This window comes from Cherax quadricarinatus, chromosome 7 (assembly GCF_038502225.1).
Source record: "Cherax quadricarinatus isolate ZL_2023a chromosome 7, ASM3850222v1, whole genome shotgun sequence".
Taxonomy (NCBI): Eukaryota; Metazoa; Arthropoda; class Malacostraca; order Decapoda; family Parastacidae; genus Cherax; species Cherax quadricarinatus.
The window spans coordinates 14,204,790-14,221,997 of record NC_091298.1 but is presented as its reverse complement, the minus strand read 5'-3'; positions in this window follow the sequence as shown (position 1 = coordinate 14,221,997).

Sequence of the window (17,208 nt, the reverse complement as noted above, 5' to 3'; positions counted from 1 at the left end):
GTTTAGCAGTGGCTCTTGATCCAAGGATTCAGAGCAACATTTACCTAATTAAAAATGAATGTATACATTCGTAGTGTACTTTAATCCCTTATTTGAGTTACAAGGAATTTTCCCCCTTGAGCGGGCTCAGCGCGAATAAAAAAAAAATGTCGAAAAATTCACAAATTGAGTTAATCTTATAGAAAAATAGCTTAACTGTTTGGCAACACAATGGTAGAAGAATTCAAATTCAAACTCAAATTACCCCTCAAGGAAGGTTCCTTGATGTTGGTGAGGGGCTCTTGATTTAGGGAATTGGATCTATGCTCCAGTTCCCCAAATTAAGCCTGAATGCCTTCCACATACCCCCCCAGGCGCTGTATAATCCTCCGGGTTTAGCGCTTCCCTCTTGATTGTAATAATAATCAAACTCAAATTCAAATTCAAATTTTATTCCCTATAAGGATTACAATGCTGAGTTTACAGAATTTGGTTATTGTGCGGTTTACATGTAGTAAAACACTAATTACAGAGGGAGCCACTAGAACACCTAGCATGGCTAGGCATTTCGGGCAGCTTAGAATAGTTATTAACTTTAAAATATTACAAATTATGAGGTAAGTTGGTATTTTTTTTTTTTATATTTTATTGAAAAACGCAATACATAGTTATACATGTAGACAATGTAAGCAATGAAACGTATCCATTATATATAACAAAAGAAAACTCCACATTCCCTACCGTAGCATTAAACTTATACATAAGAACTAAACTAAAGACAGCCCACAGCTTCATATACAGGTGGGTTTAGTACATCCAAAATTGCAGCCATAAACACAATATGCAATATAACCCAAAGAATGTCACAGGTATTGACATTTTACATAAAACTGTATGTACGAAGACATTCTCAATTATCCAAAAATTCTTTACACACTTACTATTGTTGTATATTAAACTTCATATCAAATACATAATACGTAACACCTCAATAATTACGAAACAAATAAAGGTTAGAAAATAACAATCTCCACACCTCACCACAGAAAAACTAAACACAGTATAATATAACAAATGATTCGTCCCACCTCACTTCCACACACTACATTCATCCCACCTCACGTCCATACACTACATTCATCACCACAAGCGAACTTACACAATCACGTATATTTAGTAATATTTTTCAAATATAATTTCCAGTGTTGAGTAACAAACTTCTTCTACCATATAATGAAATATACAGTCATTACTATTAAACATTAACTTAAACAAGACTATATTCTTATTCTACAGACCGCAGCATTACTTGCCTCACCATCCTAACCCTACTTAACACATTGTACATCAACACATCCTTATATACCCATCACTCGTCAATAATATTCCTTGAACTTCACCGAATACCAATATACAACCCATACTGAGTACATGAAATTCTCTCTTACATACTGCTATATACACTTGATGTATGATAAAAATCACACACATTGCATTATCTCATTATGAGCAGTACATTTGGTACACAGACATATTTATCACGCCCTCATGTCCGTTGCTTAATACAACCACCAATCCTGATAATACATTACAACATATTCCAAATTTAACTTATCCATAACATACATCAGTATACCATTCTGAGTATGACCGTATACTTTTCACATGCACACAAATATTGCTCATTCCCATGTCCATAAAAATCTTAACAACTTTTCCCTTACAAACCACCACAAACTTACTTAAAACACACTCCACAACTACGCTGCCATTTCACACCATATCACGGAACTCCTCATACATTCCCAAATTCTGAGACGAGCCTGTTGCGACCCCTGAAAATCCAAACACATCCCCCCCCCCCCCCCCTCTTTTTTTTTTTTTTTTTTTTTTTTTTTCTCCTCACTCCGCCAACAAACCTCTGACATTCATACTTCGATATCCTTCAGGAAAAACCCTTTCCCATCTACTTCCATATATCCCCCTATTACGACTAAGTGTTTTGTACATTGTTGCAGCCAATACCTTCTTTCGCACCATCCAATCCCCATTACCCCTCATGGCCCATGATACGAAAACAAAATCAGTTATGATGTACACCAAAGCACGCTGCACAGACTCTTCCACACCTCCCACATCTAAACTCAATGCCCTTAATACCGATATCCCTCCCCCACCCACCCTCCTCAAAATCCCACCCATCCACTCCCGTATACACTCCAAATATTTACAAAAATATACTACATGAAAAGCTGTCTCCCTATCCCCACACACCCTACATACGTCCTCCACCATCAACCCTCTCTCCCGAAGCACCACACCAGACGGCAATATTCCATGAAGGAAACGAAACATTACCTCTCTCACTCTTGGTCTGATGCGCACCAACCGCAACCTTACCCAAATATCTCCCCATGCATACATTGGGTATATGCCCTCAACATTTGCAATCACCCTCACCCCTACAGAACGCTCCAGGACACCTACCCGTATCCTAGACGGATCTCTAACATACAATAAAGCTCGCAGCACATCCTCACACTCTCTCATCTCTGATCCTACCCACCACCTTCGTGCCTCCTCATATAATGCTTGCACACCCTTCCCCACACGACCTTCCACTCGGAGAAACCCCCTCTTCAAATATATACACTTAACCCTTAATCTTATATCTATTAAACCCAATCCACCTTTGTCGACCGGTAGCATAACAACACTTCTACCCAACCAATCACAAACAGAACCCCATATATATCGAAAAACCTTTTTTAGCATTCTATTAATGTCCGGTCCTGCCAACGGATATACTGCTGCCACATGCCAGACCATACTATATAACATCACATTCACCACTATTACACGTTGATGTATCGTCAAATGCAAGGGTCTCAAAACATTTAACTTACCCACCAACCTATCCACTGCCCTCCCAGAATTAAGCATCCGTGCCTCCCCGGCATTCCCCATATAAATTATCCCACACACCTTTAGTCTATCCACCACACACCAACGCACAGCTGTTTCCCATCGCGCCCTCCCTACCCAATTCCCTAAGACCAATAATTTCGATTTCTCCACATTCACTTTTAAACCTGTAACACCTTCAAAACCACCAATTATATCCTCCACCTCATGTAAACTTTCCTCCCTGCTCATTAGAATTGTTGTATCATCCACATACCCTATTATTCCCATCCTACCATTCTCCACACCACGTACCACCCCTAAACATCGCCCCACTGCCCTATATAAAGGGTCCTGTATACAAGCAAACAACAGTTGAGACAGAGGACAACCCTGCCTTATGCCTCTACCCATTGAAACCCACTCACCTAATTTCCCATTCACCTGCACACGTACACCTACCCTATTATACAAAGTCTCAATCCAACGTACCATCTCTTCCCCAAAACCCTGCCTCCGTAAGATATGCCACAGTGCCTTTCGTTCTACGCAATCATACGCAGCCTGCCAATCCAATGCTAAGACACCTCCCCCCCTTTTATTCTCCCCCTCCATACTTTCCACAAAATCTTTTATTATTCCATGTCCCTCATACATCGTCCTTCCAGGCACCCCATACTGACCTCTCGCAACAACTATCACGCACTTCAGCCTGTTCCCCAAGATTTTTGCGAATATCTTATAATCAGCACATAACAACGACAACGCCCTGTAGTTCTGCACTGTAGTAGGGCCTTTCCCTTTTGGAATCAATACTACTACTGCAGTACGCTGCAACTCACCCATCCTCCCCTCACTTTTCATCACATTCATCAGGTTCACTAAAAAATCCTTCAACACACTCCAATGCTTCACATAGAATTCACAAGGTAACCCATCTATACCTGGCGCTTTACCTCTCGCCATATTCTCCAAAGCTCTCCATACCTCCCCCTCTTCAATATCCCCTCCCAATGCCATACGATCACTTCCACTCAGCACACAAGATACATTCTCTCCCAATCTCTCTAAATCCTCACCGTTCACTCCTACACTCCGCAAATATTTTCCAAACCAACTATCCATAAAACCACTCATACCCTCAGTAGTTCTCAACTCCTGACCCTTCGTATACCCACCTAAGTTCTCGTGTACTACCAGCTTATCAATTTCCATTGCCAACCTGCGTCTCCGCTGACCCCGTAACACACAGGCTGACGGCCTGTCACCCCAAATCGCCTCCTCTAACCCACCTTGCACCCTCGCCTCATCAAATCTCTCATTGTGCATATCCCTTATCTGCCACTTTAATGCTTCAATTTCCTCCATTGGATACACACCTGTCACAGCACCCCTCTGATAACAACCCTGCAACCGCCCCTCTAAATACTGTTGAAGCCCATATGTCATCCATGCCTCATTCTTTCCCCTTCGCACATAGTATTGCCTGATCCTCGTCTTTGCAACCCCATCCCACCACCCCAATAAATCGCTTGCACTCTTACCCCCACCCCATAAGTCCTCCCACAAACTTTCAAAATCCCCTCCCTCCACCCCCTCACCCAGTAGTCGTACATTCAGCTTCCAGTACCCCAAATATCTCTTAGGCAAACCGTCCCAATTTAAATCAGCATAACTGCCCTATGATCTGAATAAACGACATTCACCGTCTGCATCCGCGTCACCCTCACTCCCCTTGTCACATACAACCTATCTAATCGTGCAGCATATCCCTTTCTATGAAATGTGTGCTCTATCTCGCAATCCCCTCCATCAACTATATCCCTCAATCCCACACCTCTCAATAGATCCCCTAAACCTGCCAAAAAACACCCTGCCCCTCTCGGTTCCACATCCTTCCTGCGCACCACACAGTTCTAGTCACCACCAACTATTGTCACTGACGGTAATGACCGCAAATAATATACCAATACGTTATTCACAAATTCATTCTTTACCCTTACATCATTCTCAGCCGGCACATACACACAAGCGACTGCCATCCGCTCACCTCTCCACCACCCATCTATTCTTAACACACGACCCCCCCCCCCTTCACTCCTAAGAACAAACGGGCTCGTCTCTCGGATCAGGATTCCCACCCCCCCCCTTCATTCGCTCCGAATACATCACAAACACTCTGTACCCATCCACCTCCAATTCCTTTCCCAGCTTGAAATTATGTTCCTGCACAAAAACAATGTCTATAGCATAACGTCTTAAAAATCCCTGTACCCACAGACGCTTCTCTCTCGCACACAATCCATTAATATTCACTGTCATGCACCGGAAACCTACTTATGTGATTTCACCCTCTGCCCCTTTTCACCTTTCACTGACACGCTTTCAGTGTGTCTGCTTCGTCCACTTTTCTCTCCACTGCCCACTGGTGGCTTCCCCTGATCCAACACCTGACCAGGCGTACCTTTAGTGCTCCCACGCACCACATCAACCCACGGCTTTTTCCCCGGTCTCTGTGCCGGGGTCAAAACATCATCCGAGTCGGAATATGTCGCCGCCCTCTTACGGTTGACACTCTGCATCCATTTCTAACTCACTGGATGCCTCCCTGTGAATCTCAGCAGTCACCTCAATCACTTCCACCACTCCTGGCGAGTCATCTGCCATGTTCGCCAATCTTCCAAGTTGCTCATCTTCAATCTGAACAGTACTCCTCACCATACTCAAGTTATCCTCAGCAACCTGCTTCTCAAAGGATTTTTCCTGCACGTTCACCAGTAGGCCTTCCTCTACCCGCACGTCACCAATCTGCACAGTCTTCCCATTCTCCAAGGCAGATGCCTCACTTCCCACTAACTGTGACAGTGATGGACTGGTACCCACCAGTGGCAGCTCACGCTCCACTTCCTCACTCCAGGAAGTGCCACTTCTATGTACAGGTGACTCATCAGCATGACCCACCTCTGGTTCTGGCTCTTTCACCATCTCACTACCTAGGTCCTTTCTCCGCTGCTATCTCCCACACTGGGCCGCCATATGGTCATATGCACCACATAACCTACACGTCTTCTGCTGCCCAGCGTAGTACACCATTACCTGTGTCCTAAATGCTTCCAGTATGACGTAAGACGGGATGGCATGCCTCAACGCCATCTTGATCGTGAACGTACCATCCGGCAAGCCGGCATACGCCCCATCCGTCCATTTACCAGCCATAGCCAGGTGTACAGGTCCATACTGTTCAAATACATACCGCAGATCAGTCTCGTCCGCCTCAAATGGCACATTTCGGACTTTCACCCATGTGTAATGCTTAGACACGTTGATTAGTCGAACACGTATCGCTGAATTAACGTCCACGCTCCTGTCCTGGTACTTGTCAACCAGCCGTTCATACACTCCAGCTGATCTCAGCTTGACGAAAATACGATAGGCACCATTTAGTGCCACACCATACAGTTCTTGATCTGCAACACCATAGGTGTCACGGATAATTTGCGGTAAAAGCACTTGTGCAGACTGAGGCGTTATCGCACCACGCAACAATTCAATGCACACCATGTGCAAACGCCTTCTCACAGACTGCGCCATGTTGTGAAAATGTAAGTCTCCTCCAATGGCCAGCAGAGGGCAGTAGTCACACGTCCGCACTCTGCTCAGGTCAAGCGGCGAATGAGTAAGTTGGTATTATGGCTAAGTGACTAAATACTAGTTTGTGAGTTTAGCAATGTGAATGCTTTTGTTTTGGCACAGTACATAGTTTCAGTATTGGAGTATCACAGGATTCATTATTTTAAGATTGAGATTGATATTTCTGTTTATGGTCAAATGGGTGAGTGAAAGTGTGAACCACCAGGTGGTATTCGTGTAGTTAGTTGATGGGGTGTATCAGGGAGATAAGATGTTTTCTAATGGTAGTTTTGAAGGTGATGAATGTGTCTGCAGTTCTAGAGTTTTCAGGTAGGGTGTTCCATTATTATTATAATCAAGGGGGAAGCGCTAAACCCGGAGGATTATACAGCTCCTGGGGGGGGATATGGAAGGCATTCAGGCTTAATTCGGGGAACTGGAGCACAGATCCAATTCCCTAAATCAAGAGCCCCTCACCAACATCAAGGAACCTTCCTTGAGGGGTAGGGTGTTCCAGATTTTAGGGCCTTTGACATACATTGAATTTTTGTAAAGGTTTAGTCGGACACGGGGAATGTCATAGAGATGTTTGTCTGGTGTTATGCCTGTGGATCCTGTCACAACTATCGAGAAAGCGTTTTAGGTCAAGGTTAATATTGGAATTTAAGATCCTGTAGATGTAGATTGCACAGTAGTAAGTGTGGATGTACTGAATCATTGTTCTACGACATTCCTACAAGGAATTATGGTCATTTAAAACACCTAGGGTGACGTCACCACCCGCGGCAGGTCTGCTCACCTGTCGTCAATTTTCATTTTTTTTCCGTTTTTTTTTTCTCGTGTATTTATTGTATTATTCTTTCTAAGATAATAATTGACGCTTTAGCATCATAATACAGTGGGTGGGACTTATACGGTGACTTACAGCAAATCAGGAACCTCCTGGCAGCATCTTCCTGACGTTGTTAAGTAAGACATATGCAACAGTTAGGTATCTTTATTTCGAAACGTTTCGCTTACAGAGTAGGCTTCTTCAGTCGAGTACAGAAAAGTTGATAGAAGCAGAAGATACTTGAAGACGATGTAATCAGTCCATCACCCTTAAAGTTTTGAGGTGGTCAGTCCCTCAGTCTGAAGAAGAGGATTGTTCCATAGTCTGAAACAATATGGAGTTGAAGTGACAGGGTGGAGCCTTATATACCGCCAAGAGGTGAGATGTAGGCCACTAGTAGAGGTAAGAATGAAGTCGTTGGGAGGTCATTCTTACCTCTACTAGTGGCCTACATCTCACCTCTTGGCAGTATATAAGGCTCCACCCTGTCACTTCAACTCCATATTGTTTCAGACTATCGAACAATACTCTTCTCCAGACTGAGGGACTGACCACCTCAAAACTTTAAGGGTGATGGACTGATTACATCGTCTTCAAGTATCTTCTGATTCTATCAACTTTTCTGTACTCGACTGAAGAAGCCTACTGTGTAGACGAAACGTTTCGAAATAAAGATACCTAACTGTTGTATATGTGTCTTACCTAACAACCTGTCGGTATTTTATACCATTTTAATGTTCACTCTGTCAGACCCTTCAACACAAGGGTATCTTGGTACAGACCTGAAATCAACTTGGACTACTTCTACTAGTGAGAATGGCTGGATTTGAGAGGGACCTGACCTCCCAACGACTTCATTCTTACCTCTACTAGTGGCCTACATCTCACCTCTTGGCGGTATATAAGGCTCCATCCTGTCACTTCAACTCCATATTGTTTCAGACTATGGAACAATACTCTTCTCCAGACTGAGGGACTGACCATCTCAAAACTTTAAGGGTGATGGACTGATTACATCGTCTTCAAGTATCTTCTGCTTCTTTCAACTTTTCTGTACTCGACTGAAGAATGTGCAAGACAGGTATACAATACCATCGGTATTGTATACCTGTCTTGCACAACTTGTCAGCCACTGCAACATCATGGTATCTTGATTCAGAGGACATCTACATGACCTTCTTCACGACTTCTACAACTAGCCCATCAATTTGGGAAGGACCTACTTCCACTGGGGAATCCTGCCTACCAGTGACTATGCCCTCGTCTGCTACACGTCCCTATTCACTGACGCCTATATAAGCGCCAGTCTTCTTACCTGTACTTCGCTCTCCAAACACATCATCTGAACTCTAAACACATCATCGTAAGAGACAGTCGCTCCTCACCTCAAGAAGTGTTCCTTCGATCCCCGTCGGGGAGGGGAACCTATAATCATCGTACCAGCGCCTGCCTTACTCCTTCATGATGTTTGCAAACCGTGTAAGGATCAAACCCAACAGTGGAGTAATAAATGACTCGACTAAGCTTGCACTTGCTGCCTCTGTAAAGACTTGCCTACAGGTTAAATTTACGGCCATCCACTCGACGAAGGACTCATTCATCGTCGTCTGTACTGACGATTATGAAGCCTCAAAGCTGATCGCCGACACTTCCATGAAAACCCTCAGAGATCGACAGTTCACCATCTCCCCTTCACCTTTTTTGCTGGCGAAACGTTCCGTTTTCGTCAAACGGCTGGACAAACTCGTCACTTCTTTATCGACTGAGGATCTCAAGACCTCGATCGAGGAACAAAATACCTGGGCGTCGATTGAACATATCACCAAGATCCCCAACGCCTCTGCAATGATCAAGCTAACCTTCTCCAACATCGATATGGCTACTAGAGCACTGTCTGACGGCCTAGCTATCTCTTACTATCATATCCATCCAAGTCACATAGAACCCGAACGTTTCGCCCACATCTCGCCATGCTGGATCTGCTACTCCTATCACCACTCAACGCCTGACTGTCCTCTGAAAGGGAAGAAGTACTGCACAAACTGCGGTAAAGACGGCCATGACTTCAAGGAATGTTCTACTACCACTACCTCTCCTACCTGCCTCAACTGCAAAGGTACTCACCACACCCTTGCAGCAAAATGCCCTCTACGTAAAGAAGTTCTGTCTAAGAAAATCATTGAAGAAACCGAGAACAACAACTCTAAATCGCCAACATACACTGCCATTGCAAAAATTCAATCAGATACCACCGAACTCCTTCAAGCTACACAACAATCATCTCCACCCAGCCAGTCCCTCTCTGCTCTTCCTGACGCTGCTCCATCCAAGGTGCTATACTGTATGATGTATGCGCACCTCACTAATGCTGCAAACCCTGGCTCATTCAACACCACAATCAATGAACTGTTTCGCCTTAACGACATGCCAAACTTCAACTTTCCAGACTCGCCACCATCACAAGACCTCCTCAAGCTAATTCCAGACATTGTTAACTTCACCTCAACCCCTGGTCCTACTCGTATCTCTGACCAAGACTCTGCTCCAGAACCAACACCACCGTCTACTGCCACCTTTCACCACCCACCACCAGCCCAACAAATCACAACCGACCAACACTCTGCTTCCTCTCAACACAGTCACAGATGACGAAATAGTACCAGAACATTATGAACAACCCTCGGACAACGACGTAGTAGTAGTCGAAGAAGTAACCGAAGAAGAAACCACAGGCAACCGTTACCTAAGCCAAGCCTTTAATGGGTCTCTAACCTTCTACACCACTCCCAACCTCCCAACCGAAATGAGCGCAGCTGATATGCTCCACTTAATGAAGGAGGGAGCTGTTAAGTACACCTGCACCAAACCTCACCAAATTCCTTTTGAAAACGCACTATCTTACCTCGTGACGAATCTGAACTGCTCCAACCTCAGAATGCAACTATTCCACATGTCCAAGAGAGACTTCAAAAGACTCAAGAGTGGCTCCATCACCAGCGAAGTGTAGCCAAACACTCAACACACTTCCGCAACACATAACGTGAGCCTCCCGACAACTGACGTCCAAACCAGCTCTTCACCTCAGCCTGAAGCATATCAGCCAGCGAGCACTGTCTGCAGTCTGCTCTCTCCTCTATGTCCTCAACATGCCCTCTCTAAATAACAAAAAAGGCACAATACCGTGACTGGAATGATACACAAATAACCCGCACATAAAAGAGAGAAGCTTACGACGACGTTTCTGTCCGACTTGGACCATTGACAAAGTCACACTGCCTCGCAGTGCCACGCAGCTGGGTTTAGCCCTGGCTCTTTCATCTACAACTCAAGACCTTCCTCTCACGACTATTCATCGTCTGTCCACACTTCCCCACTCACCCACTGGAGCCCCAACAGAAGAGCCTGCTATGTGTGTTCTCAATGTCTGTCCCACGATCGACTTAGCTGCTGGGTTAAGCCCTGGCTCTATTTCTACAACTAAGAACACTCCTCTCCAGCACTATTCTTCGTCTGTCCCGTCTTCCCCGCTCATCCCATTTGGGATCTTACCTGAACTTTCGTTCGTTCGTTCGTACCTGTACTTCAGAATCTCTACAACCATGGTGCTGTAAACACCACCTCCAAGGCTGAGGGACTGATTACCTCATCTTTTGTATATAGTTCTTCTGTTTTCTAATTATGTCCAAGAATCTGTATTAATAAAGCCACTGGATGGCGAAACGTCTACAATAAAGATAACTAGATGTTGCACAAGTGTCTTAACTTTCATCGACTGAAGAAGCCTACTGTATAGGCAAAACGTTTCGAAATAAAGATACCTAACTGTTGCATATGTGTCTTACCTAACAACCTGTCGGTATTTTATACCATTTTAATGTTCACTCTGTCAGACACTGCAACACAAGGGTATCTTGGTACAGACCTGAAATCAACTTGGACTACTACTACTAGTGAGAATGGCTGGATTTGAGAGGGGCCTGACCTCCCAACGACTTCATTCTTACCTCTACTAGTGGCCTACATCTCACCTCTTGGCGGTATATAAAGTTCCACCCTGTCACTTCAACTCCATATTGTTTCAGACTATGGAACAATACTCTTCTCCAGACTGAGGGACTGGTCACCTCAAAACTTTAAGTAACATGCCCGTACATATATTGCTCTCACCCTAGGTCCCAAAGCTAGCAAACCTAAACCCCCGCACGTACTCCAGACATTACCACCTCACGTCCCAACCATGCCCGTCCATATCCCCAAACATACCTCAACGCCCGTCTCTATCTCCGTTACGTCACAGGCCCTCAAAGGATAAACAGCTACCACTCCCCAGACTTTACTATACACAAGCGAATTCTCGATCATCACCCGCTGGTGCAACGAGGAATCCCCGGCTCGTAATCCTCATAATCTACCCAGCACCTTGTCCCGTACCGCCACCGAATTAACCTCCCTGCTTGCCTGTTTGTCCGCCAAATATGTAATCCCACAAATCCTAATCCTATCCACACATGTCCATCCAAACCCCTCGCCCATTCTCCTTCCCACCCAGCTCCCCACCTCTAGCAACATCGACTTACGCCTGTTAACCTTCATACCTGTTGCAGCCCCAAACTTTTCAGTGACCTCGCCCGCGTAGATGAAATCCTCACGTGCACTAATCAAAACCGTTGTATCATCAACGTACCCCACTATACACTCCCCCTCCTGACTGATTCTCAACCCCCTCCACCCGCTCTCCACCAGTTCATAAAACGGATTTTGTACACATGCGAACAGGATTTGGGAAAGCGGGCATCCCTGCCTCAAACCTCATTCCATGCATATATTGCTCCCCAGTCGTCCATTCACCTTAACCCTCATCATTGCCCCGGCATACAATGTTTCTACCCAACCCACTGCTTTCGCACCAAAACCCAAACCAAACAAACACTCACGCATTTTCCCAGTCCAAACCAAGAACACCTCCTCCCCCCCTCCTCCAGGAAGTCTCTGATACGTTCATGCCCCTCTCTCATACTTCTCCCAGGCATTCCATACTGTCTCACATGTAATACAGACCCGAGGGCCCCCTTCAAACGATTGCCCAATATCTTCGCAAAAACCTAGTAATCTACACACATTAAAGAAATTGCCCTGTAAGCACTCAGGCCATGCCCGCCTCCCTTCTTAGGAACCAACACTACAACACCCGTTCGTTGGGACTGACCCATCCTCCCACCTGCCAACATATTTAGAACCCTGACAAATAGATGCCTAATGCAACCCGAATGCGTCCTATAAAATTCAATTAGTAACCCATCAATGCCCGGCGTCTTGCCAGTCCGCATCCCAAAAATCGCCTCCGCTACCTCCTCCTCACGTATATCCTCCTCCATCCTCTCTAATTTTCGTCCCCAGTACATCTTGACCCTCCCCTGCCAAATCTCGCGAACCTATACCCACCTGCCCCCTCCATTTTTCCCGAAGCCAAACATCAATGTAAGAGCTCATGCTTTCTGTTATGGCGAAAACCGTACCATCCTGGTATCCCCCCACCCCGGAGCTTGTCACTAATCGCAACATGGTAGTCACAGCATGACGCTCTCGGAACTTCCGTAATACAAAACCAGATGGCTTGTCGCCCCCATAGCACATCCTAATCCTGAATGATAACGTATCCCATGAAACCTTTCGTTGCGGATGTCCGCAAGTCTATCCCTTATAGATTCCGCTTCACCCCCCCCACATCCCCTGTCGTAATAGTCCTTCAGCTGTGATTCCAAATAATTTTGTAAGCTGTAACGTCACCTCGCTTCCTCCCTCCCCCCTGCCTCGGAAATAGGACGCAATGCAAGGCTTTGCTTTCGACTCCCACCAGTCAACGAGCTGCAGTACCCTATCCCTACCCTCAGTGACCCTACCCCACCATTCTTCGAACCCTGCACCCCCTTCCTCACCCCTAAGCAATCCTACATTCAGCTTCCAGTAACCAGCATGAACTCTGACCACTCCCTCCCACTGCAAGTCAGCTATTACCGCTCTGTGATCCGAGAAACCTACATTGACCGTTTGCATGTCCCTTACCTCTATACCCCACATTACATAAATCTTGTCTAGTCGCGCCGCATATTCTCGCCTGACAAAAGTATGCTCAGGAGAGGGATCGGGACATCCCCAGGCGATCCAGATTCCACTGCAAACTATGCCACTGCCAAGAACCTCAACGGAATGGGATGGACCCCGGGACCCTTTCCCCTACCTAGGAACTAGCACGCCTGTGGGAAAAATCCCAAAGGTCAAAAAGAGGAAGGGCAAAAAGGAGGGGTGGGGACAAGGAAGAGGAAAGGAAAAAGGGGAGGATGGGGAGGATGGGATAGGGAAAGGGGGGATTAGGGGGGTAATTAGGTTCGGTCTGAGGAAGGAGACCGACAAGTCTAATTCCTCAGACCAAGAGCCTCTTCACCACGCCAAGGAGCCTCCCCTTGAAGAGGTTGATAGAATATAATGTTATGAATCAAATCAGTATTAGAGACAACAGAACATCTAGTAAAAGTAATCTGGTGCTTTTAAGTACCAGAAAATTTAATCAGTGAGTAGTGGCCCAATGGAAAACACGGGCGATAGCATTCTGGAGAGAGAGGAGTTAACTCCTGCACAAGCTATAGCAAAGTCATCAACAAAGTGATGACCAAATTTTAGAACAGAGACCAGATCATTAATAGCTGGTGGAAAAAGTGGTGCTAAGAACATTTCAGACTGCCATGGCACAAGAGATACAGGAGGGCCTCGCTTTGCAGCGCTCTGTTGATACAGCAGTTTTCAATTATACCCATTCATTTATTCAGGCTTCCTACAATAAATATATTCACCGCTCACTATAAGTACAAAAATATTTTAATGTAAGTAATGTGGGCACTATATGCATTCTTTAGACATAGCTCTCTTGCTCACTTAATGTTTTCAGGCTTTTATGTGCATTTGAAAGCGAAAAAATGCTAATTACACTAGTGATTTTCGCTGTAGTGACAGCCAAGAACCCAACCTTCTGTGTACGAGGCGCTATTGTACCTTCTTTGTCTGAGACAGCTGATTTCTTGTTAATTTAAGAAAACTTTACAACGGCGAGAATAAGTCGAGTGAGCCTCGTTACAATTAAGACAAGAGGATGGTTGGCTGCTAGATGGATTGGTATGGTCAGCAGCACCACGGGCCGGGCACACTGCCATATTATTATAATCAAAAAGAAGCGCTAAGCCACAAGGGCTATACAGCGCTGCAGGGTAGGGAAGGAAGCGAGGGTATTGGATGGCAGAAGGGAGGGGGGATGATCAGCAGGTTACAGAAAACAGCGGGACAGGGGATAGTACGGGGGTAGAGGGTGGCAAGAGATTGAAGTAGAAAGGGCTGAAGGTATCAGAATTTGTGAAGTAAGTCAGTTGTTGTCAAAAAGTCAATGAGAGTGTCCGGATGAAAGGTGGGTCCATCAGCGAGAAGGGAAGGTAAAGAGAGAGCAGCGGGGCGAAGATGACGACAGAGGTAAATTCTGCGTGCTCGTTGATAAAGTGGGCAGTCCAACAGAATGTGGCTGACTGATAATGGAGCTTGGCAATTCTCACAGAGAGGAGCAAGACGCCTCTCCATGAGATATCCATGAGTAAGACGAGTATGGCCAATGCGAAGACGGGAGAGAGTAGTCTCCCAACCTCGACACTGGTGATAAGAAGACGGCCAGTAACCTATACTCGGTTTAATAGATTGAAGTTTGTTGCCGAGCATAGTAGACTAACGTTGTTGCCAACGGGTGTGAAGGTGGGAAGATATTGCAGCAAAATAGTCCGTAAATGGAATACCTCTATAAGAAACTGGTAGGTCATGTACTGCTGACCGCGCAGCAGTGTCTGCCTGTTCATTGCCCTGTATGTCAACATGACCAGGGACCCAACAAAAAACAATATCTTTATGCTTGGTAAAGATGCAGCGTAGCCAAAGTTGGATACGGAGGACTAAGGGGTGAGGTGTATCAAATTTTTGTATAGCCTGTAAAGCACTAAGGGATTCTGAGACAACCACAAATGATGACACAGGCATAGATGCAATATGGATAAGTGCTGTAAGGATGGCATATAATTCAGCAGTAAAAATACTAGCCGAAGATGGTAAATGCCCTTGTACGACGCTGTCCGGAAACACTGCTGCGAATCCTACGCCGTCAGAAGACTTAGAGCCATCTGTGTACACAGCAATGGCATGAGAATGAGAGTGAAAGTGGTCAAGAAAAAGAGAGCGGGAAGCGACCGTAGACAGTTGGGCTTTCGAGCAAGGGAGGGAGAAAGAACAGACTCGAACAGCTGGAACTTCCCAGGGGGGTAGGGAAAAGTGAGATGCTACATGTACATAGAAAGGTGGTAGTTGAAGAGAAGACAAGAGCGAATGAAGGCGAAGAGAGAAGGGACGGAGTAAACAGGGGCGGCGAACAAATAAAGAATGTCTACTAATATCAGTGACCATTCTATAAATGGAAGGATTGCGGAGATCATGAGAGCGTACATAGTAGCGCAGGCAATGGGCATCACGGCGATCGGATAAGGATGGAACATTCGCTTCTGCATAGAGGCTCTCGACAGGGGAAGAGCGAAAAGCACCAAGGCATAAATGTAATCCTTGGTGATGAATGGGGTTAAGGCTAGAGAGAGTAGCAGGAGATGCCGCTGAATAGATCTGGTCACCATAATCAAGTTTCGATAAAATAAGGGTGGAATGTAGGCAAAGGAGGGTTCGACGATCAGCTCCCCATGAAAGATGAGCAAGGGTTTTAAGAAGGTTCAGCCGGCTGTGACAAGTTGCCTTCAGAGAGGTAATGTGAGGTTTCCAAGATAACCTACGATCAAAGAGGAGGCCCAGAAACTTGACTGTATCACGTTCAGGGATACGGGAGCCATAGAGGTACAAAGGATGATCGGAGATGACAGAGCGTCTAGTGAAAGTAATTTGGTGGGTTTTAGTGCTGGAAAATTTAAACCCACGTGTGGTGGCCCAATTGGAAACACGGTCGACTGCATGTTGGAGAGAAACTGTAATGAGGTGACAGTCAGCGCCTGCACAGGCAATAGCGAAGTCATCAACATAGAGTGATGACCAAATATTTGATGGAAGACTAGAGGCCAAATCATTAATAGCAAGGAGAAAAAGTGTTGTGCTCAGAACACATCCCTGGGGGACACCTTCAGCTTGGATAAAGTCTGGGGAGAGCACATTATTAACCCGAACACGGAAATGCCTGTCAGTTAAAAAGTTCTTAAGGAAGGATGGTAGATTGCCTCGAAGGCCTAAGGAGTGGGCTTGCGCTAAAATATTATACCTCCAAGTTGTGTCATATGCCTTCTCAAGGTCAAAAAATATGGCAATAACTGAGTGGTTATTCGCAAAGGCATTACGAACATACGTATCCAAGCGTAGTAAGGGGTCTATGGTAGAACGTCCCTTACGAAAGCCATATTGACGAGTGGAGAGACTGTTGTGTCTCTAAATACCACACTAAACGTCTATTTACTAGGCATTCCATTACTTTGCAAACTGCACTGGTAAGAGCAATGGGACGATAGTGGGAGGTTTCATGTCCCGTAGTGCCTGGTTTGCGGAAAGGGAGAACAATGGCGGATTTCCACAGCTGTGGAAGAACTCCTTGTGACCAAATAAGATTGTAAAGGCGTAATAGGACTGCAAGGGCTGACTGATGTAAATGTTGTAGCATACGAATATGAATGTCGTCGGGCCCAGCTGCCGATGATCGACAAGCTGAGAGTGTTGCCTCCAGTTCTTGAAGTGTAAAAGGCACATTATACTGTTCTTCTCTGAGAGAAGAAAAGTCCAAGGGTGCTAACTCT